The sequence below is a fragment of the Triturus cristatus genome, chromosome 2_1, assembly GCF_964204655.1.
Source record: "Triturus cristatus chromosome 2_1, aTriCri1.1, whole genome shotgun sequence".
In the NCBI taxonomy this organism is placed as follows: domain Eukaryota; kingdom Metazoa; phylum Chordata; class Amphibia; order Caudata; family Salamandridae; genus Triturus; species Triturus cristatus.
In genome coordinates this window covers 269167285-269195124 of record NC_140581.1, presented here as the reverse complement: position 1 = coordinate 269195124, position 27840 = coordinate 269167285, and the positions used below count along the sequence as shown (strand labels likewise).

At 48.2% G+C, this 27840-nt stretch overlaps 1 protein-coding gene across 1 annotated transcript in view; it reads right to left on the bottom strand.

The window, feature by feature from the left end:
- LOC146864082 (UDP-glycosyltransferase 3A1-like) overlaps positions 1–27840 on the bottom strand; it is a 423888-nt gene that overhangs the window by 394259 nt on the left and 1789 nt on the right. The window lies entirely within an intron of this gene.

Here is a 27840-nt window from a genome sequence, read left to right as displayed (position 1 = left end):
GTAAGTACGACCCGTACCCTCACCCACGTACATATACGTCCCACCTCAACAGTGTAAGTACGACCCGTACCCTCACCCGCATACGTATGGAGCATACCCCCCACCCCAACAGTGTAAGTACGACCCGTACCCTCACCCGCATACGTATACGTCCTACCCCAACAGTGTAAGTACGACCCGTACCCTCACCCGCGTACGTATGGAGCGTACCCCCCACCCCAACAGTGTAAGTACGACCCGTACCCTCACCCGCGTATGCATGGAGCGTACCCCCCATGCCAACCGTGTACGTACGACCCGTACCCCCACCTCGTATGCATGGAGCGAACCCACGCCCGTGTATGTCCTAAGCGCACATATCCTGAAATAGGAGGGGTGGGTGCCTAACACTCACAGCAGTGCCCCTGCAAAGAATAGGGTGGAGTACCCACAGATCCAATGCCCACAAATGTCAGTCAGGTGCACAAAGATCCTGCAGTACATGTACCACATGTGTGCGAGGCTGGGAGTATACACATGCATAGCGCCAAAAAGAAACCATGTACACATGAAGTCATGGCAACAGCCTACATACACAAGTACAGTGACCACCAAGGACGCCACGAATGATGCAGGTGGAGACATCGCTCAGCATGCATGGCCCAAGTCTAACGAGTCCGTCACACACCCAGCCAATGTAGACACAGCTCAGCACCACATATTGGAAAGACCCTGCAGGGAAGATGTCAGGTTACACAGAGGAAGGAACACACCTTGGGACGATGACACCATGCAGTAACTGCTTACATGAACAAAGTTATGTAGCCAACAGCTTGTGATGGCACCCAGATACCAGGATCCACCGTATGACCAGCACAAGACTACAATTCCCACACACCCAACACATTATCACCACCCAAAATAATGGGGCAGGTCCACCAACAGCAACACCAGACAGACAGTAGTGTACTAAGGAAAAAGAAATTGCTTTATTCAGCATCAAAAAAATGTGTTTGTCCCTTGAAAGTTCAAAATGTACAATGCCCGTAGGGCAATCCAAAGTTCACATCCAGGTGGGGGACACAGTGGGACGCGTGTCCCCTAGCTTGCCTGCACAGTCAGTCTTCCAGGGAAGGACCAGGCACCGCAGGGACATGAGGGCGAAGGGTAGGCGTCATGGGTACAGGGATGGAGGACTCCACCACAGGGGGTGGGCCAGGGCCAAAGGCGGAGGCCAGGATGGTGCTGCACACCTTAGCAAGGTCCTCCAGCGACTCCCCTGCACCCAAAGGAACCACAGGCCCCAAGGAGGGGGGGGCGGAGGGATGGGTCGCAGCGCCACTGGGGGAGGGTGTGGACAGGGGGGGGGACTCAACCACCCTGACCGGGGACTCCCTTGACCCCTTGCGGGGTGGTGTCACTGTGGGGCTCAGGGACACAGCGGCCATGAAGGAGTCTTTGCCGGATATGTGGCCAGGAGAGCTGAGGGGAGGGGATTTGGAGGGAGTGGATTGGGTGGAATGCAGACTCCCACTCTGGCTGCGTGTCTTACGTTTGCCCCCCGACCCAGTGGGTGTGCCTACTTCACCCTGTGTGTGCGTGCCAGGAGGTGTGCGTTTGACCTTCCCTGCTGGTGTGGTGCCTGTGTCTGTTGTGGTGGGTGCATGCTGACGTCTGGGTGTACGTGGGACAGGCATGGGAGTGGGAAGTGTGGATGGGTCAGGGGTAGGGGGTTGGACGTAGCGCTGCAGGAGACCCACTGCTGCAGTCAGTGTCGAGTCAATGGACCTCAGCAAGTTGCGTTGGTCAGCCTGCGATGAGAAAATGCCCTCCAAGTATGCCTCCATGTTGTGCAGCACTTGGATGTGGCCATGGAGGACATTAAGCATCGCAGCCTGACCAACCTGCAACTGCCGCTGGATGTCCACAGACTCGGCATTGGCGGCAGCAGTGGAGACAGGGGCAGGGGGTGCGGTGCCTGGCAGGAAGGAGACATGTGGTGACTGGGCACGCTGGGAAGGGACACGAGCAAGTGGGAGGTGGCTGATGGCTGATGGCAATGGAGGGGGCGGGGAGAGATGTTGTGCTGCTGTCAGCTGCTGGTGCAGCCTCCGCCCACTCGGAGAGATCATCCTCGGACCCGTCAGCTTCATATTCTGTCGTGCCAGTGGACAGGTCCTCGGCCTCACTCTCCTCCGCCTCAGTTCCACTCGATGTTCCAGGCACGATGTCACCGCTGGCACTGGTGCTCGGTTCCTCCGCTCCGTCTGTGCTCATGTCTCCCTCCGTGTCCCCCGACGATGCTGTGGGCAAGGTGAAGAGACAGCAATTAATCATACACCTGTATACATATGTCACATGAGTCCAATCTACATAGGTTACAGTGCATAGCCTGAAAAGAAAGATCAGTAACATCTACAAAACAAGGTACAGATGTAGGGCATGCAACACACAGTTGGTTGACCCACCATGCCACTGAAAAACTATGGATAGCATGACACAATAGCAAATGACATGAAATGGAGTTTGACAGAGGAGCCAGGCCCTGGGGACAATCCAGCACTGCATCTGCACCACACAGCGTTGCCGAAAATAGGGATGAGCAGGGACCATATCCATGAACTTGAGGCACATGCTGCATAGGTAATACTGAAAACATGCCCACCATGACTGGCTCACTGCACTTTGAGTGCATGTGCAGACAAACATCACACACTGGCCAGACCTAGCAAGGAGATATCAGGTTTTGACATGTAGGCTTTGCCCGCACCAACCACCCCCTACATGAGACAATTTGTTGAGACACAGGAAGCACTTACATCTCTTAGTCTGGGTGAAATACACATGGGCTGGATGAATGCAAGATTGGACACCAAATACCCAAGGTGCGCCTGTCCAAATAATCATGTACAAATGGTCATCATCAGATGATTGTAACAAGACACACAGGCACTGGCCACCGTGAGTATGAACAAGGAAAATCAGATCAGGCTGTACAGTGGACACTTGTACTACATTTTACGTCAATATACATGGTGCCAGGGGACAATGGCACAGAGCACAACCTATGCTGTAGACACTGAGAGTGTCCACATTTTGTGATGACACACATGACACCAAGGAAAAAATGCCCCAGGGGACAGTAGTGGCCACACAACTCCATGGTCCTGAATGGAAATGACTGCAACACACGCCACCATCCCTGCACTATGCGTATCGCACACTCATGCACATCATGTCACAGGCCACAACATAGGACATGCGTGCTGTAAGGCATGACACTTGAGAGACTAACTCCCATGTTTGGACTCAGCATCAGTGCCAACTGACATGGAACCCACAAGTACTGAACTGGACAGGGCACAGGCAAGTACACACCACCCCCACACATGATGCTACAGGCATAGTTCACGTGGAGAAAGTGCCAGCCTACATAACCTTGTGAAGGAGTGACTACACACAGACCTGGGAACACATTGCAAGGAGGGGAAGGGAGGCAGGAGAACACCGCTATACTATGGGTAACTGGATCTGCACAGCACCTTTAAACCCTGGCAGTGTATCCATGCAACTGTGCACTTACAAATGCTGGTGACACACAACAAACACACATGTACCTACCCCCTTCCTGCTGCTGCTTCTCCTTTAAGCGCCTGTCCAAGTCTGGAAATACCACCGCCAGCACACGCTTGTGGATGTGGGTCAGACGGCAGCGCCCGCGGTTCTTATGGGTCTCAGGTGAGTCCCCCAGCAGGACCCGTGCGATCCTCCGCGTCCAGCACCGGATATCCTGCCAGCGTTTCCTCACCTGGGCCAGGCGCCGCTTGCGACCGTCCGTCCTCCTCACGGCACTGACTGCGTTCATCCATATCTGCTTCTTGGCAGAGGCGCCTACCTGTGAGGATGAACAAGTGACACTACATCAATACACCTGGCACATGTCACAGAGACACATATTAGAACAAATTTGCTGTGTACAACAAGGCATAGTATGCATCCAACGCATTGCACCTTTGTCATAGGGACATGATCCTCTGGGGAAGGGCAAAAGCAGTACGTGCCATTGAAAGTACACAGGTGGAATGAGGGCAACGACACAATCAATGATCCCCCCTACAGTACATAGCATGTGTGTCACACCTGGACACAATGCCAGAAGTCACAGTCACAAACAAGGGACACAGTCTGTGCTAGTAGACTCTGCACTCACCTGATACCCTGGTCGCCCATACAGCAGGGGGTACTGTGGGAGGATCACATCCAGCAAAGCCAGGTTCTCCTCCAGGGTGAAAGGCTGTGCCCTCTCCACAGACCTTGACATGGTTCCAGGGAATCAGTAGCAGCAGCTGGCTCGTAGAATCCAAAGATGTGCAGGCAAGTGCTCCCTCATGGGACCTGGCTGCCTTATATCTGCCTTGCTGGCCTGTTTCATGCACAGGAGTACAGAGTGATTGGTCACTCACATTTGCATCCTATGTTTCCTCCAATCCCTTCAAACCTAGCACAGTCAGTGGGTTCTTATTGTGTTTTTTTCTTGAGCATGATGTCAACTCCAGAACCACATTGCAACAAAGTAGATTCATTCAAACTGACTACTGCTGTGCACCTGCTGAAAAAAATTCAAACTTTAAACTTGGTCTCCATGACAACCAGCATGGATGTAGGCCTTTATACTTGTCCCTCATGTGTCCCCTATGTAATTTGGATTTTCACACACAGGTACGGTGCGTACCGGGGCCCTAGGGCACCCCAAATGCATAGCAACGGCCGGTACAGGCGTGTGTACGGTCCGTATCACTATGGGTGTTCTCGCGTATGCGTACCCATAGTGATAGTGAGCGTACGCACGCGTGTACGGTCCGTATCACTATGGGTACGCATACGCGAGAACACCCATAGTGATAGTGAGCGTACAGGCGTGTGTACGGTCCGTATCACTATGGGTACACATACGTGAGAACACCCATAGTGATAGTGAGTGTACGCACGCGTGTACGGTCCGTACCACTATGGGTACGCATACGCGAGAACACCCATAGTGATAGTGAGCATACGCACGCGTGTACGGTCCGTACCACTATGGGTACGCATATGCAAGAACACCCATAGTGATAGTGAGCGTACGCACGCGTGTACGGTCCGTACCACTATGGGTACGCATACGCGAGAACACCCATAGTGATACGGACCGTACACACGCCTGTACACTCACTATCACTATGGGTGTTCTCGTGTATGCGTACCCATAGTGATACGGACCGTACACACGCCTGTACGCTCACTATCACAATGGGTGTTCTCGCGTATGCATACCCATAGTGATACGGACCGTACACACGCCTGTACGTTCACTATCACTATGGGTGTTCTCGCGAATGCGTACCCATAGTGATACGGACCGTACACACGCCTGTACGCTCACTATCACTATGGGTGTTCTCACGTATGCGTACCCATAGTGATACGGACCGTACACACGTCTGTACACTCACTATCAATATGGGTGCACATACGGCAGCACTCCTATAGTGATAGGGAACGTACACAGGCCCTCTGAGCGAATGTACGGTGCCTTTCACACATCACAGTGGTGACAGGCAGCACACAGGAAGGAATAGGGCTGACATACTTGTCCATGGATGGACATCAAGGCATTGTCTGGGCAGTACTACATGTGTGGGGAACAGGTGTGAAAGGCTGTGATGTGGCACATTACTCCTGAGTCGAGAAGGCACCAGATGTATGATGAGATGTGTACAGATGTTATGTGTGATGGTGCAATGTGTGCCAGGCATGCCCTTAACTCCTTTGACATGTGTGCATGTCAGAATGCACACTTGGGATGAGCGTCACTGGCATGGCACAGTCAACAACACACGCAAGTGTCCCCTGATGCCCGCTACCGGGGTTACCACACCAGACATGTGACTACTCACAGTGCACGATGTGTGTATGTCATGTATGTGTGGGGTGTTCCTATTAGCTTGATGTTGGTGCTCCCTCAAATGCATCAGCTGTTGCAGCAACCAACATGTGTCTGTGTGTAGATGGACATGGCACACTGTTATGCACACCAGGCCACATGTGGTATCGGATGTGAGGTGCGTATGTATGCATGGGACACGGAGTAGCGTAACAAGGACATGTCTGCATCCTCTCAATGAATGTGTGGTGAGTCATTACATGTACACCTTATTGGCAAGGTGTGTGGGCTGTCCTAGTGTGATGTCGTGTGACCTGTGGCTCTAGTGTTCCGCTACCAGTCTCTGAAATCGACATCCTACTTCTGCTGATGTGTTGATGTATGTCACTCCTGTGTTGCGTCTGGCTGTTCACTTACACTGGGACACAGCTAATCCTATGCCATGGCATGTGGAGGTTCACAATCTCCGTGTGTAGATGGGTCTTGGTAGGAGTGTCACCTGGCAGCCATACGTGTCCAGGGCATGTGGCACATACCTGGCTCCGTATGTCGCATATGTGTATTGACAGATTAACATGTGCTCAGTACAAAAAAATTGTTGTTGTAGTGCACTCACTCTTCCTTGTCACTTCCAAATTACTGCAGAGCGCCGCCTCTTCGCCGACCAATTCCGGACTTGGCTGACATGCGGGAGAATGACTGTATCCGGTGCTACCGCTTCCCCCAACCGTTGATTGAGGAGTTGACGGCGAGGCTGGCACCACACCTGCAACTGCTGCACAGGTATCCTACGGCACTGACACCCAAGCTGAAGGTAATGGCAGCCCTACATTTTCTTGCCACGGGTACCTTTCAATATACCATAGCTCATGTTGGTGGCATGTCCCAGAGCATGTTCAGCTGTGTGCTGCATGATTTCTTAGAGGCCATGTTGCTTCACCTGGATGAGTTCATCCGTTTCCCTACTCCTGAACTGTTGACTGGGGTCAAGTGTGGATTCTATGCCCTGGGAGGGATGCCCCATGTCATTGGGTCCATAGATGGGACACATGTGGCTTTGGTACCACCACAAGCACAGGAGGTAGCGTACAGGAATCGCAAGCACTACCACTCCATCAATGCCCTTGTGGTGTGTCTGTCCAACATGGTGATTTCACATGTCTGTGCTCGTTTTCCAGGATCGGCACACGATGCCTACATCATGAGGCGTAGCAGAGTGCCTGAAATGATGACGCAGCTGCGCAACGAACGAGCATGTGTTGTTGGTGGGTACACTCTGTCTGTCCTGTATTTTGCGTAGACTTCCAGCACGACCGCTTCTCCTGTCCTACTTATGTCCATGTGGTTTCCATGTAGGCGACGCTGGCTCTCCCAACATGCCATGGCTGATCACACCTCTCCGCAACCCCATCACGCCGGCCCAGCTCCGAGTTGCCTCTGCATTCCCGAATACATGAATAATAAAGGTGTCCCTATGCCTCCAAGGTGCCTCTTCTCAGTCAATGCTGGTGTGTTGCCACGGTGCATCCGGCATGTCTGGCATGGTTTTCCGTGATAGTGGCAATGTGTCTATGTGTAGAGTAGCAAGATGCTAGCTGTTTGTCTGGGATTAGACTGTGTATTGTGCATGATGTCCATGACTGTGTGGGTATTGTGTCATGTGCCATCCCCATGCATCCAACGTTGGCCAGGCCACCATTCTCTGCATCCACCTGACTCAAGCTTGCAGGACATGGTTCTGCAACCTGTCCACACATACCTGGGTGCCCCACAGGACACTCCACATCATCCCTGACCTCTGCGCATGGCTGTCGCTGTACTCAATATGTCTGTCGGCACGGTTGTGCGGCCACCCCCTCAGCTGGTTGGGCCCATCACGGGTGTGTATGGTGCTCCATGTCTGTCTTGCCTAATACAATGTGACCCATGTGTGTCCTGTGCCAGACTCAGGCCCCAGGGTGTGGATGGTTGAAGTCAAATGAGAACTCAGGCATGGTTAGACTTTACAAGACACATGTAAGGTAATAATGCAAAATGTAGGCATCTTCACTTTATGGTGTAACTTTTTATTTTTGTTGGGGTACGTGGGGGGGTATGACATGAGGGGCTTTCCGGGTGTGTGGAATCCAAAGTTCACTAGGGGAGTTGGTGTCCTTGCCATTGGGAATACTCAGAGTCCATGCCACAGTCTTTGTCAACATTGGTCAGACAGTGACCAGCAAGTCCATGTGGCAGAGAATGTCTTTTGCTGCTGTGCTGCTGTTGGTCCAGTGGGCCAGGTGCCAGGCCAGGTGTCCTGGGAGATGGTGCTGTTGCGCTGACCCTCACGGTCTTTTCCGTGGACGACTCGCCCTCCTGCGGGGACCCTCAGAAGCAGGCCGTGACGATGTTTGGGATGCTCCGTCGGATGTCTCCTCCTCCTCCTCATCCCTCCCTGTGGGTGGTGATGTTCTACGCCTGGTGGCCCAGGGAGGGTTGCCCATGTTGTCGGCTATCCGACGGAGTGTACGGTGAATTCCCGTGAACACCGTCACGAGCTCAGCCTGTCTGTCCTCCATCCGCCCTTGGTGTCGCAGTAGACAGGCATGTTGCTCTGCATGTTGCTGGGCCTGCTGGGTCTTGATCTCCTCGAGGATGGACACAACCTGGGCCATGACCGTGGTGTCCTGCCGGTATGTGTCCAGGATGTTTCTGACATGGGAATATACCGGTTCCGCAGCCAACCGGTCAGGCTCGCGCCTCCGCCATCCTCCACTCCCACCACCCCTGCCCACTTGCACCTGGCCTGCCCTTGTGGGCACATCGGGTCTCCGGGACCCCTGAGGGGTGGCATTGGCGTTGTCGTCTCCCTCCTCCTGGGTGCCCGGTACACCGTGTCCCTCCTGGCCAGCCTGGCTGCATTGTGGTGGTGGGGCAGGGATCCTGGGTGTCTCCTGGGATGTGGCAGGAGTGGGGGTGGTGGTTGGCCCAGTTGTACCTGACGCAGGTGCTGCAGGTGGTTGGACACCAGAGGGGCCAGGTTGGTCGGGGTCGGGTTCGTCCACAGAGTGGTGAGAGTTGTCGCTGCCGGTGGGTCCGTCATCCCGCAGAGCCGGGTCCTGTGAGTCTTCCCCCCCAGTGTTGGGGGGGTGATCCACGACGTTGACCTGTGTGTGAGAGAGACAATGTTAATTATGTTCCATGCAACATCCATGTTTCATTCGTTTCTAAGTTGGCACATTTTCTCTGGGAATTTGGATATGTCTTGCATTCCACTCACAGTGCACTTGTGCATGGGTATGTCCCTCGGCCACAGCTTTTGCGACTTTACCTATGTGTGGCACAGTCTTACTTGCTGCGTCAATTGTGACTGCAGTCAGCAGTGAAGTGAGCAGGTGTGGCGAGCCATGCATTGGCGCCTTCCATGTTGCACTGTACGTGGGCACATGGAGTGGTTCCACACACTTAGATAATGCAGGTAGCTGGCGTTGTGCTCGTGCACAGGTTGAGACATGGCCCTGTGTTTTGCCATGGAGAAGAGGGGGGGTTCAGGCACTGGCCACCCTTGTCTACATGCACGCAGTCCACCTGCTGACGAGCAGACATTCCCACACCCCCCAAGGCTGAATTGGGCTCCCTGTGTGTCCCTTTCTCACTCCCTCTCTGTCCCCCTCTCCCTCCCTCTGTGTGTCAGCCTCCTCCCTCTGTCCATCTCCCTGTGTCTCCCTCCCTCTCTGTCCCCCTCTCCCTCCCTCTGTATATCACCCTCAGTCACCTCAGCCCAGCTTCCTAGGCACACACTTTTTGCAGATCTTTGAATGGCCCTTGGCTTGTTGATGTGAGTTTGTTTCTGATCTCCAGGCACCCATTGGGTGTAGTGTCTGTGTCTGCGCTGCTGCTGTGGTGGTGTGTGCTGCCACTCTTTCACAGTGTTGGCTGTTCATTAGCTGCTGTCATGTGCAAAAACGTGCCGTCACCCCCATGTGTTAATGCAAGGCGTCCACCATTTGCTGGCAAGTCTTTCCTGTGTGGGGACACACTGTTTGTATGGCTGTGACCTAGGCCATATGGGCAGGGAGCATTGTTGTCTGCTTCTGAGTTGCACTATGTGATTTTTGGGGCCCACACTCCCGCCATCCGGCTTACCGTGTCTTGTGTTGGTGTTTTCTGTGGCCTGTGACTTGGCATTGTCCAGCTGGGTGCATGGGGCATGGTGGCGCCAGTGGCATGTGTGTGTTCATGGAGTGTGGTTGAGTCATGCGATAGCTTGGGGTGGTTGTGTGCCTGTTTGTGAGTTTGGTTGTGGATGACGTTCCCCCCATGTGAGGTGAGTTGTTTGTGTACTCACCCGGGTCTCGGAGTCCTTCTAATCCGTCCACTGACACCACAGGCAGTATGGCCATCACCCTCTCCTCCCAGGGATGGTAGTGTACGGGTCTGCGGGGCGGCCGTCCTCCAGTGACGTTGGCCTGGTTGTGGTCGTCGGTCATTTTGGCTCGGACCCTCCTCCGCAGATCGTACCACCTGGCTTGGCATTCATGCCTGGTCCTTCTGGTGGCCGCAACAGCATTGACAGCATCGACAATCCTCTGCCACATGGCTGTTTTTTCGGACATGAAGGTCTGTCTGACCAATGTTCCAAAGAGGTGTGGCTCGACTCTGAGGATTTCGTCGACAAGGACCTCCAACTCTCGGCTAGTGAACTTTGGATTCTTGTTAGTGAGCATGGTGAGGGGTGTGGGTGTGGATGGTTGGGGGGGGGGTGTGGATGGTTGTGGGTGTGTGGGTGTGGTTGTGCAGGTGTGTGTGTGAATGTGATGAGGGGGTGTTTGTGAAGGTGTGTGTGTGAAGGTGTGCAAGTGTAAGGTGTAGTAAAGGTTCAAGTATGGTGCTGTAGGTTGTCTGTGGGGTCTGGCACCAGTGAGTCTGTTGCAAAGGCTCATGGTTTGTGTCTGTGGGCCCTTTTTATTGGTCCATTGGTGGGTGTGGCTGTGTTTGAAGTTTGGGTGGGTGTGTTATAAGGAGTGGTTGTGTTTTGGGCCTCTGTTTGGGATTTTGGCAGTTGCAGGTCAGTGAATGTGTTGTTTTTGTGCTTGTTGGACATGTTTTGTGGCTTTGTGCCATTCGAATGGTGTATTCTTGTGTTGTTTTGCTTTGTCCTGGTTGTGTACGTGCGTTTTTAGCGTGTGTACGGTGTGTACTTCGGGAATTTTGTTGTACAGTGCTGTCCTTGTGTCTGGCTTGGTACGACTCGTACATGCGCGATGTTGTGTGAAGGTGCTGGTGTTGGGGCCTGGGGTGCGCTTCGTACTTAGAATGTTGGAGTGGGGGTACGCTCCATACGTACGCGGGTGAGGGTACGGGTCGTACATACACGATTGGGGTGGGGGTACGGTCCGTACATACACAGTTGGGGTGGGGGTACGGTCCGTACATACACGGTTGGGGTGGGGGTGCGCTCCATACGTACGCGGGTGAGGGTACGGGTCGTACATACACGGTTGGGGTGGGGGTACGCTCCATACGTACGCGGGTGAGGGTACGGATCGTACATACACGGTTGGGGTGGGGGTACGGTCCGTACATACACGGTTGGGGTGGGGGTACGCTCCATGCATACACAGGTGTGGGTACGTGTCGTACATACACGGTTGGGGTGGGGGTACGGTCCGTACATACACGGTTGGGGTGGAGGTGCGCTCCATACGTACGCGGGTGAGGGTACGGGTCGTACATACACGGTTGGGGTGGGGGTACGGTACGTACATACACGGTTGGGGTGGGGGTACGCTCCATGCATACGCGGGTGAGTGTACGGGTCGTACATACACTGTTGGGGTGGGGGTACGCTCCATACATACGCAGGTGAGGGTACGAGTCGTACATACACGGTTGGGATGGGGGTACGCTCCATACATTCACGGGTGGGGGTGCGTCTCGTACATACACGGGTGTACATACACGGGTGGGGATTCGACTCGTACATAAGAGGGCTGGGGGGAGTGTTGGGCGCGTATGCGGGCACATGTCTCCATGGTTGCTATGGGAGTTCGGTGCGGACGGTGTTTTTTCCATACGGTTGTAACATCGGACGCACGGGATGGATCGTACTTCCGCGGTCGGACTTCACTTTTCACATTTGTACGGTAAATCGTCCGAGGACGTGTCGGACACATTTTCCGACCCGAGGATGTGTGGGGAATAATTCCCAATGCGATTCGTATGGACTTTTTCCCATGCGAATCGTAGTTGGCAGTTTGTACGGCACTTGTACGATTCGTACGGTAAAAAGACCGGATACGAGTCGTACGGGGAATTTTTTTACAGGCTCGTAATCGACACCATAGTGTGCATTTTCAATTTTAGGCATATTTAAATATGTGCAAAAAAGTGTACAGAGCAGCGAGCTAATTACTAACAATTACTGAGCTACTTTAAAATAAAAACAAAGTTCAGAGTATACTGCTATAAAATGTATAGAAATTGAAGAAGAAAACTGTTAACCTTACAAAACATTTTGCGGTACCCTGCTATTACTGCGCTCTTCGCATTTGTTTTAAAAAAAATATAGAAACTTATAAATATTTTGATCTACCTAAACCACTTAACTTAAGTGGCAAAAATACCACACCTTATAATTACCAACATCGTAAATCGGAAGGCGCAACTCAGATGATGGACAAAGTGTACCTAAAAACAACATAGCTATGTTTAATACGCAAAATACCCCTGTATTTCACAGAATTAATGCAAGCACAGACATCATTAACTTTAAAAACTTCAAAACTTATAAATTAGCTACACTAATTTCCTGAATTACAGGAAATAGTCATATGGCACTATAATATGTAATCCGGCAACATTGTAACAAAATGTGTAGGACGTTTTTCACAGAAAGGGAAAAAGATTTGGGGACTCCCCTTTTTTCTTTGGACCCCCTTGATTAAACCCCACAAACTTTTTACTCCTTCCACAATGAAAAGGTTGTAACAAGTACGATGAATTTTGGGGACATTCGGCAAATGGGTCCAAAATTATTAAGGGAGACAATATTTAAAAGTCCTTAGGTCGAAAATATTTACACATTTATAAACAAAAAAAGGTAACCTATTATCACCGAAATTAAGTTTTAATAGGTTGTAATTAAAACGTAATAATTATCTATAACAATCTAAGTCATAAGTCAGCAAAATGCTGACCGCACAATAAAGTAAATTTGTGATAAAAACAACATGTTTGTTTTTTACCTTTGGTAAACACAGCGATGAACCAATCACATACCCAGTTGTGAGCCCCATGTACAATGGTATACCATGAATTTAGCACAATACACCATAGCACAATATATAATTAAGTTTTATATAACGTACAAGTTTAACATTACTTACACTATTTACATATACAAGCAGAAAATTTACATTTACATATTATAATATATATTTTGCAGATATAAAATTTACATCTTTTCACACACTTTAAGCCGAAGTTTCCTTTAATTTACACACTCCACTTCACGCCACTCTACTGTATAACAATTCACTAAACAGCATTCTAGTGTACGCTATTTACTTTACAATACTCCAATATATGCCACTATATTGTATGCTAATCAACTGTACATTTGTTCACTTTACTCCACCGAAGATCACTGTACACCACTCCAGTCTACAACACTATAAGCTATTATACTGTTCACCGCTGCAGTCTATTACATATTTGTGTATGACAGTTTCTGGACAACCCTACACTGTCCTGCTCACAATTTTTTTTTTTTTTGTAAACAAATTTTATTCAATAGCATCCAAACATTCAGGAGCAATACAATGGGATTCTAGAGCCTACATCGTACTTTTGACAATAATTATCGACAGCCATATCCGATGATCCCACAGCACCAGTTTCAGATACTCGCCATGTGTGATCTTTGTGCAAAATGTCAACAGTAGGTTTAGGTTAGATCAGAGTCCTCAGGCGAGGCAGGCTCGATATCCCTGCGGTGGATGATCGACATCTCAACAGTCTGTTCCATTACGAACTCACAGAAGTCACAACAAATAATAAAATAACAGAAATCTCCCTCCCACTCAACCCCTACCCACACCCACCCCCCCAGGCATGTCGCTCAATCATCCATGTCTCTGTAGAGAATAACATCCAGTCATGCAAGGCATCAGGTACAATAATTCCAGTAGGAAGGGATCTAAAAAGGGTAAGCCCCTATGCAATACATGCTTTCAATCAGCCAGGTTATGTGCACAGATAGGGCAGCTTTTCAACCCCCACATACGGTTCTACTCATTCAAGGGGTGGTTCATTATCATCACTCGGTTGCTTAAGCAACTCTATTAACGCCGCCCACGCTCTCGCTGCGTCCAGTGTTTTCACTGCCAGTTCTTTGGGCCATTTGCAGTCTAAAAATCCCTTCACAATCTGCCCATTTTAACTGTCCTGCTCACAAATGTATACATTTCATTGCACGCAACTCTAGTTTACTATATACCACTATATGCTATTCGACCATGCCCCATTTCATTGCACAGTACTGGAGTGTACACTATTCCAGTGCATGCTACTCCAAGCTACGACACTCCATTGTACTGACATGCAGTATAAGCCACTGTACTGTACTACAATCCACTGTATTACACTTTACAAGTCTACATTCTGTGGCCCTGCACTAAACAACACTTCACTGTATTACTGGACTCTACACTTCCTATTCCATTATACAACACTACTGTACGGTTCTCTAGTAAATGCCACTCCAATATACATTTGATTTCACACCACTAAATTGAACATTATTACACTAAAGACTACTCAATTATATGCTACTCCAGTGTATAGCACTACACTTTATGCTACTCCTGTTTATGCCATAGCACTGTACACTATTGCACAGTACCCAACTGTAGTGTATGCAATTCTGCTCTGCATCACTACACTGTACAGCACTCCAATATACACCACTCCCATTTACTGAATTTTAATTTACAACACTACACTGTACCACACTCAACTTTAAGTAAGCCCACTGTACACCACTTAACTGTTCGCCACTCCGCTGAAGGATACCCCACTGCACTTCACTTCAGTGTATGCTATTTCACTGTACGCCACTCAACTGTAACAGATTCCACTGTACGCCATTACAGTATACGATATTCCAATATATGCTCCTACACTGTACAACATTCCAACCTATAGCACTCCACTGTACGCCAGTGCAGTGGATGCGAACATACTCAACAATATTTACAAAAGTAACTCCACTTTAACACACTCCACTCTATGTTATCCCACAGAATACCAATGTAGTGCACACCACTACACTGTATACCACTCCAATATACGCCACTTTACCGTTTTCTAATTCACTATACCGCACTCCACTGTATGCCATTCCACTGAATGCCACTCCAGTATACTGGATTCCACCTTACTCCAGTCCACTATACCACAATATACTGTACCGTAGTAGACATTACAACATTGTCCTCCAGTATATTGTACCACATTCCACATATTAAAACTCCACTTCACAAAACTAAACTGGACTAAATTGAACAATTATTCCGAATTTGTTACTAACATTAGAAAAACCACTGAAATTTATTAAAAAACTAAAGGTTAAAATTCATATAACTCAAGCACCTCCATACAGTCTTCTCACCTCACTCGCTACACTATATTAACTATAACTCACCACTTTACCATGCACTATGTTCTCCCACATTATGTAATTTCAGATGTCATATGTGTTGTTAATAAATGCAAAAATTTCACATGCTCGAACTTCTGTAATATGCAAGGGCATATGTGGTGTATGGAGTTACAGATAAAGCAGTGTGGCGAGTGAGGTGAGAAGACTATGTACGGAGGTGCACAAGTTATATGAATTTTAAGGTGGTGCCTAAATATAAATGTGAGTTATAAGTGTGACTTCTTAATTTGAAAATGGTGCATAAATGCTAAATTAAAAATATATATTTGGTTTAATTTATCTGTTTAATAAATAAAAGGTCCCGGGGAACCCACCCCCGAGGACTGAAGCAATTCTAAGGCCAGGCGGTATGCCCCCTGTGCCCATATGTGAGGGGTGGGGCATGCTGGCCTCTTGTCTACCTGTTGGTGCTCCTCGTTGGCAGGGGAAATGCACTGCTCATGCCGGATGGGAGCAAAACCTGATAAGTGCTGACTACTGCGTGCTGCACAGGAATTGTGTGCCCATGCAGGTAGCCAGCTCAGGCCCACGGGAGCCCTGGTGCTCCCCTTGTGCAGCCCCCACAGAAAAAAGAAGGATATGGGTACCCTGGTGGGATTGTGACACCCCTAAACGATTGAAAAGAATACAGGGCAAGGTCACACTTCCAAATCAAAATGTGGTGGAAAGGCTCTTTATTACAAACAAGGGGCAGGGGCACCATCTATTTTAGAGGATGTCGGCAGCTGCAGGGTGTGCAGCAGCCCCCCAGAATGTTTCTTTTTAAAATGACCCTAAGTCTCCCAGGGGGATGCATGGATTACCCCAGAGGATGCATTCCATATTTGTAAAGCTCTGTTCGAGCCAGGGCTTCTGCACATGGGCTTGGAAGGGTAGAGATCTCCAGTGACTGGTCCGAAAGCCGCAGTGGCAACATACTAAAAGTTGAAAAAAGACTTGAGGGCACATGTTTTTACTTTCAATGCTTTATTGGCAATGTGGATCACTGACAATGCAAAGTTTTACAGAATAATGAAAGTTATTAACTGTTGGAACTACCCTCATTGACTTAAATGGCAGGTTATAACATGTATTGTAAACTGATACTGTTCTCCTTGATTTCATTGGTGTGACAACACTGAAATATGACATTTTGCTGCTTTTTCAGATGTAGTGACACCCTGACAAAGTCAGTAGACCTGCGTTATTGATAATTACACTTCCTTATAATGTAAGGTTGCATCTAGTATAAGTGGGGGTATTGTGATTGTAGGACCCATTAGTGGTGTAACATGATACACGAGTGCCACCAAAGGTATTTCTATCTACCTGAAACTATATATTTGCAATTTAATGTTCAGTATTTAGTAGTGTGTGTAATAAAAGCACTTTACCTTTTTAAAAGAAAAAGCACTGACTGAACAATTATTTATTGGTGGTGTTGTTGTATACCAGCGAGCTAGAGTTACTGCAAGGCTTGAGACTGTTTTTCTTTGCTACCCAAAGAGAGTCAAGTCCTACTTGGTTCCCAGTAAAAAAGACAATTCCGGAAATATTACTCGATCAGGATATAATGCGCTTCTAACAAAGTTAGACATCCTTCACAATTACCAACCCAGTTTCTTGAAGAAGAGTACTCAATTATGTACACATAAAAGAGAGAAAGAGACTGGGTTGTTATTGTGTCTAGTTTCATATACATAGATCATATCACTGAGGTAGGGGCCATGTCTCATGTTTTGTTTTTTTAAACAAATGTTATTGGGTTTTCCAGAAAACAAGACGCGCTCAGAACATTGTGACCAGTACATTCTTGATACAGGAGGAGATGACAAGATACTTAGTTGCATAGTACACATGTGCACAAAAATTGCAGTATCATGCATAGCGGTGTTTGGAGATCTAGCAGTATCCTACTTAGTTAGTAACTACATCAATAACCCCCCTCCCTCCCTGCCCAACAGAAGGGGGCTTCTATTGTTGTGAAAACAACAAAAAAAGAGAGAAAAGGGGTGAGCTGTCCAGTCTGCACTTATTGCTAGTTTAGAGTGTAAGTGCAGACACAAAGAGCTTCGGGGGGGGGGGGGGGAATAGGGCAACAAAGTTCAGTTATGTTGAATCCATTCAAACTCAGGTGTGTGATGTTGCCTGTGCTTCAGTCCAGTGCAGGGCTAGGACCTGCACATGGGCCAAAACGTGTCCCCTTGTGTCTTGGTTGCGTCTTGCCATGTCTCATGTTGAGCAGCCTCTCACAAGTCTAATAAAAGGCCATTGAGAACATGGGGGCATTCAGCAAGGAGCATTTTCACTAACCTCTGTTAGATCCACATTTCTCTTAAGACCTATTTTATGGGCATAAGGGATATAAATAAGGGGGCATCAGTTTAAGGGATTGTTCCACAGGAATGTTCCTATGCCCTGAGTGGTCGGTTATGTGTATCTGGTATTCTGACTTTTGATTATGGGCCAGGCGTCAAACAAATCTAGCCCATGCACAAAGGCCTAAGACTCTCCCTCACTATTAGAGGTCCTGTGTCCTGGAGGGGGACATCAAGTATGGCCTTGTTTGAGAGAGAGGACTACCATCCCTGCCTTCGAGCTTAGTACATAGAGTAATGGATTCAGCATACTATCTTAAAAAGTGTAAAGAACTTGTGGGCATATTATCAAGAAACGGCGTTAAAATTATCGCCGCTTTAGCGGCAGAAAACTGCCACTAAAGCGGCGATAATGGGCTTGATAATATGCCCTTGAGAATTCCCATAGAAGCCCATGTTCTGGTGTCAACATGGGCTTCTATTGGAATTCTCTGTGGCATATTATCATGCCCATTATCGCCGCTTTAGCAGCAGTTTTCTGCCGCTAAAGCGGCGATAATTTTAACGCCGTTCTTGATAATATGCCCCTGAGTTTCCTCTCCATCCTATTTTCAGAAGAGCGAACCTACTGATCTAATATTAAATCACTAAGAGGGATATAATTGGCTTCATCCAACTCCACTTGTACTTAACAAAATCTCTATTGGCACCCAGCTATCTGTTAAAGCCATGTGACAGAAAAATACACATTTTAAGCTGATGCTGCTTCTCAATATCATTCCATTACTTATCTGGCACTGATTTCCATTCTGGTGTTCTGCCATAGTGTTGCTCCACATCAAAAGGGCAATGCCTTCCTAACCAGGCTACCAGATTACACAGACGCCCCATTTAAGACTATTCTAGTCTTTGGCCAAGTGACATTACAGTAAACCTCCCTCACCAGGAGGGGTGGCTCTGGATACCCCTTGCCAAATTGAATGCAACAGTCAACTTGGTTCACTTTTCACAAACATTTTATTCTAAAAAAAGACTGCTTTGATGTTGACCAATCCAGAATATCTGGTGGCCTTTTGCACAGTTCAATCGTCTGAACCCAGCCAGATTGGAAACAATTAAGCAAATAACAAGGAGCCAAACATTTCTATTCTATACCTCAAGACTATAGCATATCTTTCAATCAACTTGAGACTCTTCTTTTCTCTTAAAAATATTAAGGAGGCCAAAAATTGGTCCTACAATTTCTACTAAACAACCTAGAATGCCTCTTACCTACTGAATTCCAACGCAGGGCTCAATGTACCTCTACTCCAAATTTTTCACTATGACTATGCCATACAACTTGACATCATATATATGTCCTTAATGTGAAATAAGAACTATGATGGCAAACCCCTAAACATAAATATATAAGCCAGAGAGAGAGAGAGAAAGAGAGAGAGAGAGAGAGAGAGAGAGAGAGAGAGAGAGAGAGAGGGAGAGAGAGAGAGAGAGTGTGTGTATGTGTGTGAGACAAATGGATAAAGCGCACAGTGCTGACTAAAATAGCTCTATTGGCATTGTAACCTGGCATAATTCTTTGTATGACACTAAATAAAATGCAATTTAACATCTTCATAAATCATGCTCTGTTAGAAATTAGGGGGCAGATCTACAAGAAAGTGCCAAAGTGTGGTACTGCAAGCCCTTTGGCTGCGCCACGCTGCGGCACTTCCGAAGCACAGGGATGCAACATATTTACAAGATTAGGTCCCATCTCTGTGCTTCCCCCTGCGCTGGCGCACAAACTGCAGCCATGCACTGGCACAAGCACCCTTGCACCATGGTGCAAGGATACCTGCGTCGCGGGGAGATTGTTTTTGTGCAAGAAGAGGCACCTTCCTGCACAAAAACAATCACTATAGGCATTTTCCTCTTTCAATGCGTGCTGTAGAAAGCAGCACCCATTGAAAAAGGAAAAAACGAGGAGAAATGAAAACACCTCTAGGGTGGCGTAGAATTCAGACGCATCTCCAGATTTACAATTTCTCGTAAATCTGGAGATGTGTCTAGTTCCATGGGTGTTACGTGGGAACACCCACAGCAACACCCATGGAACACCCCTTCAACGCAAAGTGCTGCGTGTGAAGGGGCCGTATTTACAAGGCAAGGAAAAGTCACGCAGAGTGGCTTTTCCTGTCCTTGTAAATATGGAGGAGCCCCCTGCGCCACCAGTACGTCACGAAAAGTGAATTACGGGTGGCGTAGGGGGCTTGTAAATCTGCCCCTAGGTGTTTGATTGAGGGAGGTGGAAACCCTTTTCAAGTAACAAACACAATCCTTGTCAGGGTGAAACACAAAAGTCACTAAATTAAGTTGTGCTTCACCATCGGGAAGCTTGGCACAAAAGCAGTCAGGCTTAACTTAAAGGCAATGTGCAAATTATTTATGAAGCACTTAAACAGTAATAAAGTGAGTACACAACACAAAAAATATCCCACACCAATTTAGAAAAATAGAGTAAAATGTAATAAATGATTTGATACCAAAGTGACAACAATCCAATCAGCATAACAGGAGTAAATAATTTAAAGATTTTTAGGTAAAAACTACCACTTAAAAGATCAAAGCAACAACCACAGGCATCTAGTCGCTTAAGACTGGGACAAAGTGGAAAGTTATGGAAGACCGTGATGGAGAGCGGTTCGGATACTAGGAGCAGATTGGGTCTGTTCTTGACTTACCTTCGGACATAGAAGAATTTTGAGGAAAACTTTCTGAGAAAGTAACATTTTTCAGGGCAAGGCAGTCGGTGCTTTTTGAGGAGGAGGCGTCCTCATCAGGGAGCTGCTGGATGAAGTTCACAGTAAAAAATTCAATGTTCGGACTTAGTCCCTTGTATTGGGAAGTAACGATGCACCTTAGGCGGATCCGCAAGCAGGTAGGTCCCAGTCTTCTGCCGGTACTCAGGCCTGTTTGGGCACTTTTAGAACCACTTTCAAGAGCCCAGGACTGTGTGGGCACCACTTGGATGGTAGGACTCACTTCAGGCAGAGTCCAGGTGTAGGGTTAAATGTTGTTGGAGCTTTTTGTGTCCCTGTAGCTCAAAACAGAAGGCCATCCAACTTGCCCTTAGAGACACTCTGGTAGTCCAGGGTCAAGCAGCAAGGCAGTCCTTCAGCAGCAGAGCAGTCCTCTGAGGGTTCAAGGCAACCTTCAGGCAACACAACAGTCTTCTGAAGTGCACAGCAGGCCTTCTGAGTGTCCTCTGCAGGTCCAGAAGTGAACTAAAGGAGTGGGTCTGAGGGTTCTATTTAATATCTGGTGCCAACCTTGGAGTGGAAAACACTTCTGGAGTTTCCCTCTCACAGATGGTTTCCTTCCTCTCTGTCAAGGCTCCAAGGTGTCTAGGGTGACAAAAGGCTTGTGTGAAGTTCTTTGTGAGTGTGCTGAGGCAGCTCCTTTGAAATGTAAGTGGGGTAGGGAAAAGCTCTGACCCTCCCATCCTGACAGGAGGGCCTTTTCTTGCCATCACTTTGTCCCCCTTTGTCTCACTGTCTGAGAGATATACTCAAAGGGCAACTGCCACTCTACTCACAGTTGTGGGACCCAGGACACAGGCTACAGGCCCCAAATGGTTAGACTTTCCATAAGTGACTTTTTCAGAATTGTGACTTAAAATACGACTTTATCATTAAAGACAATTTGAAATTACAATTCTTTAGAGACCAAGCATGTGATTTCTACCTGTTCTGAAGCAAAAACTATCACATAATAAATGTAACAAGGTAACCCAGTGTTATTGAATAAGAGAGGTAGGCCTAACATTAGGCACTCTTTCACTACCGAAACATGTAATTCTTAAAAGTACATGTCCAACTTTTGAAACACATTGCAACCTGCACAATGAGCTGTCTTGGGCCTGCTTTAGGGGTGACTTTTATGCATTAAAAAGGGAGGTTTAGGTCTGGCAAACTGGCAGTGTAAAGCTGCACACAGGTTGCAGTGGCAGGCTTGAGACATGTTTTAAAGGGCTACTTAAGTGGGTGGAACCAATATGTGTTGACGGCCCACCTGTAGCATTTAATTTACAGTCCCTGCATACATTATGTACCACTTTACTAGGTACTTATAGGTACATTAAATCTGGCAATCATTTTAAGGAGTCAGTACAAGCACTTTTGCACCCGTTAGCAGTGGTAAATTGCAATGAATCCTAAAGCCAACAAAAAGGCATTTCATTAAAAGCAGGAGGGGAGTAGGCATATGTTTGGAGGAAGACCACCCTATCATTGACAGGTCTAACAGCACGTTGTCAAGTAATTGCCAAATAACAGAGCTAACTATATGTCACTGGTTGTATTTAACATTTTGTGTATAGAAATGTTGAATCTGAAAAAACTAATATTTCTCACATGGTAGTCCTTCCTTGTTGTTTTCACTAATACCACTGTTAACCTGGAAGCTAGCAACTACTGCCCTACTCATTATAAAAGGGGGTGGTGATGGACGGAGCATTAGAACCAATCAAACACTCACACCCAGTCAACAGATCTGGGTTTGATCCATCACCGTTCTTTAGCCCACTCTGCCACCCCAGTTCAGACATGGCCATATGCAAATCAGTCTGACCCTGTGCCTCATGGGAACAGTCCAGCCCGAACTGCCAAACCATGCCTTCCCTGGACCAGAAACAAGCTTCCTAGGACCGGTTTCTGGCATTTCAGCCGTCTTCAGCCAGGCTTGCTTGAATCCAGTGGCAAAGTGAGCAAGGGACTCACGTCTGAGCATATCCTGCCAACTTATGGCGAACAAAGCGGTACAAAAGGGGGTGGTGATGGACGGAGCATTAGAACCAATCAAACACTCACACCCAGTCAACAGATCTGGGTTTGATCCATCACCGTTCTTTAGCCCACTCTGCCACCCCAGTTCAGACATGGCCATATGCAAATCAGTCTGACCCTGTGCCTCATGGGAACAGTCCAGCCCGAACTGCCAAACCATGCCTTCCCTGGACCAGAAACAAGCTTCCTAGGACCGGTTTCTGGCATTTCAGCCGTCTTCAGCCAGGCTTGCTTGAATCCAGTGGCAAAGTGAGCAAGGGACTCACGTCTGAGCATACCCTGCCAACTTATGGCGAACAAAGCGGTACAAAAGGGGGTGGTGATGGACGGAGCATTAGAACCAATCAAACACTCACACCCAGTCAACAGATCTGGGTTTGATCCATCACCGTTCTTTAGCCCACTCTGCCACCCCAGTTCAGACATGGCCATATGCAAATCAGTCTGACCCTGTGCCTCATGGGAACAGTCCAGCCCGAACTGCCAAACCATGCCTTCCCTGGACCAGAAACAAGCTTCCTAGGACCGGTTTCTGGCATTTCAGCCGTCTTCAGCCAGGCTTGCTTGAATCCAGTGGCAAAGTGAGCAAGGGACTCACGTCTGAGCATACCCTGCCAACTTATGGCGAACAAAGCGGTACAAAAGGGGGTGGTGATGGACGGAGCATTAGAACCAATCAAACACTCACACCCAGTCAACAGATCTGGGTTTGATCCATCACCGTTCTTTAGCCCACTCTGCCACCCCAGTTCAGACATGGCCATATGCAAATCAGTCTGACCCTGTGCCTCATGGGAACAGTCCAGCCCGAACTGCCAAACCATGCCTTCCCTGGACCAGAAACAAGCTTCCTAGGACCGGTTTCTGGCATTTCAGCCGTCTTCAGCCAGGCTTGCTTGAATCCAGTGGCAAAGTGAGCAAGGGACTCACGTCTGAGCATACCCTGCCAACTTATGGCGAACAAAGCGGTACAAAAGGGGGTGGTGATGGACGGAGCATTAGAACCAATCAAACACTCACACCCAGTCAACAGATCTGGGTTTGATCCATCACCGTTCTTTAGCCCACTCTGCCACCCCAGTTCAGACATGGCCATATGCAAATCAGTCTGACCCTGTGCCTCATGGGAACAGTCCAGCCCGAACTGCCAAACCATGCCTTCCCTGGACCAGAAACAAGCTTCCTAGGACCGGTTTCTGGCATTTCAGCCGTCTTCAGCCAGGCTTGCTTGAATCCAGTGGCAAAGTGAGCAAGGGACTCACGTCTGAGCATACCCTGCCAACTTATGGCGAACAAAGCGGTACAAAAGGGGGTGGTGATGGACGGAGCATTAGAACCAATCAAACACTCACACCCAGTCAACAGATCTGGGTTTGATCCATCACCGTTCTTTAGCCCACTCTGCCACCCCAGTTCAGACATGGCCATATGCAAATCAGTCTGACCCTGTGCCTCATGGGAACAGTCCAGCCCGAACTGCCAAACCATGCCTTCCCTGGACCAGAAACAAGCTTCCTAGGACCGGTTTCTGGCATTTCAGCCGTCTTCAGCCAGGCTTGCTTGAATCCAGTGGCAAAGTGAGCAAGGGACTCACGTCTGAGCATACCCTGCCAACTTATGGCGAACAAAGCGGTACAAAAGGGGGTGGTGATGGACGGAGCATTAGAACCAATCAAACACTCACACCCAGTCAACAGATCTGGGTTTGATCCATCACCGTTCTTTAGCCCACTCTGCCACCCCAGTTCAGACATGGCCATATGCAAATCAGTCTGACCCTGTGCCTCATGGGAACAGTCCAGCCCGAACTGCCAAACCATGCCTTCCCTGGACCAGAAACAAGCTTCCTAGGACCGGTTTCTGGCATTTCAGCCGTCTTCAGCCAGGCTTGCTTGAATCCAGTGGCAAAGTGAGCAAGGGACTCACGTCTGAGCATACCCTGCCAACTTATGGCGAACAAAGCGGTACAAAAGGGGGTGGTGATGGACGGAGCATTAGAACCAATCAAACACTCACACCCAGTCAACAGATCTGGGTTTGATCCATCACCGTTCTTTAGCCCACTCTGCCACCCCAGTTCAGACATGGCCATATGCAAATCAGTCTGACCCTGTGCCTCATGGGAACAGTCCAGCCCGAACTGCCAAACCATGCCTTCCCTGGACCAGAAACAAGCTTCCTAGGACCGGTTTCTGGCATTTCAGCCGTCTTCAGCCAGGCTTGCTTGAATCCAGTGGCAAAGTGAGCAAGGGACTCACGTCTGAGCATACCCTGCCAACTTATGGCGAACAAAGCGGTACAAAAGGGGGTGGTGATGGACGGAGCATTAGAACCAATCAAACACTCACACCCAGTCAACAGATCTGGGTTTGATCCATCACCGTTCTTTAGCCCACTCTGCCACCCCAGTTCAGACATGGCCATATGCAAATCAGTCTGACCCTGTGCCTCATGGGAACAGTCCAGCCCGAACTGCCAAACCATGCCTTCCCTGGACCAGAAACAAGCTTCCTAGGACCGGTTTCTGGCATTTCAGCCGTCTTCAGCCAGGCTTGCTTGAATCCAGTGGCAAAGTGAGCAAGGGACTCACGTCTGAGCATACCCTGCCAACTTATGGCGAACAAAGCGGTACAAAAGGGGGTGGTGATGGACGGAGCATTAGAACCAATCAAACACTCACACCCAGTCAACAGATCTGGGTTTGATCCATCACCGTTCTTTAGCCCACTCTGCCACCCCAGTTCAGACATGGCCATATGCAAATCAGTCTGACCCTGTGCCTCATGGGAACAGTCCAGCCCGAACTGCCAAACCATGCCTTCCCTGGACCAGAAACAAGCTTCCTAGGACCGGTTTCTGGCATTTCAGCCGTCTTCAGCCAGGCTTGCTTGAATCCAGTGGCAAAGTGAGCAAGGGACTCACGTCTGAGCATACCCTGCCAACTTATGGCGAACAAAGCGGTACAAAAGGGGGTGGTGATGGACGGAGCATTAGAACCAATCAAACACTCACACCCAGTCAACAGATCTGGGTTTGATCCATCACCGTTCTTTAGCCCACTCTGCCACCCCAGTTCAGACATGGCCATATGCAAATCAGTCTGACCCTGTGCCTCATGGGAACAGTCCAGCCCGAACTGCCAAACCATGCCTTCCCTGGACCAGAAACAAGCTTCCTAGGACCGGTTTCTGGCATTTCAGCCGTCTTCAGCCAGGCTTGCTTGAATCCAGTGGCAAAGTGAGCAAGGGACTCACGTCTGAGCATACCCTGCCAACTTATGGCGAACAAAGCGGTACAAAAGGGGGTGGTGATGGACGGAGCATTAGAACCAATCAAACACTCACACCCAGTCAACAGATCTGGGTTTGATCCATCACCGTTCTTTAGCCCACTCTGCCACCCCAGTTCAGACATGGCCATATGCAAATCAGTCTGACCCTGTGCCTCATGGGAACAGTCCAGCCCGAACTGCCAAACCATGCCTTCCCTGGACCAGAAACAAGCTTCCTAGGACCGGTTTCTGGCATTTCAGCCGTCTTCAGCCAGGCTTGCTTGAATCCAGTGGCAAAGTGAGCAAGGGACTCACGTCTGAGCATACCCTGCCAACTTATGGCGAACAAAGCGGTACAAAAGGGGGTGGTGATGGACGGAGCATTAGAACCAATCAAACACTCACACCCAGTCAACAGATCTGGGTTTGATCCATCACCGTTCTTTAGCCCACTCTGCCACCCCAGTTCAGACATGGCCATATGCAAATCAGTCTGACCCTGTGCCTCATGGGAACAGTCCAGCCCGACTGTGTGCTAAAAAACTATTTTGCACATTTTTCCTTGTTGTCATACTATGAGTCATGTCACTAGTCATACTATGAGTCATGTCACTAGAGAAAATTCAAACGTTGGTACTGGCTCCTTTAAAGGTTCTCAGACATTTTTACACATAATGGAGGAAGACAGGGTTATGTCATTTAGTACGATGGATGTACAAAAGTTGGAACTTTACTCACAATGTTAAACTTATGTTTTCAGAAAGTTTCTGAATTTTTAAACATTTTCAAAGAATTCCAGAAGTACTCTAGTATGTTGCAGCAGTTGCAGACTCCCAGGAATACCTACCTACATAAATAATTTTGCATACAGAAATTTACATGTGGACATTTGTACATGAGAGAATTTCAGGTTAATGTGCACTTCCATTGTGAGGATCTGGGTGTATTATATGATATGGCTGGGGGGCCTTATTGTGGAACACACTCGGAAAACCTTGATTGGGTCCAGTCAGGATCATTGGAACAATCCTTAGCTCAACCCTTGGTAATTATGACTTTCGAGCAGCAAGGCTTAAATAAAGGAACCTAGTGTAAAGTATTTGACAGTACCAAACAATGAAATAAGAACATCACTAATCCAGAAAGAAACACATCAATTTATAAAAATAGAGTGTACTTTTATGACTTTTTGGAGTGCAAGATGAGCAAAATCGACAGAAGGGTTCCAGAAGATATGATTTTTCAAAGGTTTTATCACTTTTAATTTCAACTGCAACAAGCATTGGCCAACAAATAGTTTGCAAACTTTTCAAAACCAAATCCAACAGCATGGAGGTCTAGGGGGGGGGGGGGCAGTGAAGTAGAGGGAGGTCAACTTAGGTGATTACGTTTGTTGAGTACATTTTTATATTAATTCATTCCTTCATGCATTTATTCAGCCAGCAAGATGGCTCTGTGAATTAAAAGCTTGCCACTGAAAATGAGGCGATTCATGATAGTCGTCCTAATCTCAAGTTTGAGTTCATGGATTCCTTTCTCGAGGATATATCTTCCAATGGCCTGCACAGAGAACCTGCATTTTTGTTTCCTTCAATGTAATGTTACAATTCATAGTATCCTATGTGCCGCATTTAGCACCAAGATAGCTTGGTGATAGAGCGCTCTCTAAATATTTTATATTATAACATGTGGTTATGTCATTACTGCGTGTAATGCCACATTTTTTCCCACGTCTTGGATAACACTTAGGTAGTCACAACATTACCACAAGCAAGCAGTACCTAGTGGTATTTTACAGGTATCTAAATGAGGCAAATTGTGCATTAGTGCACCTTACAAAT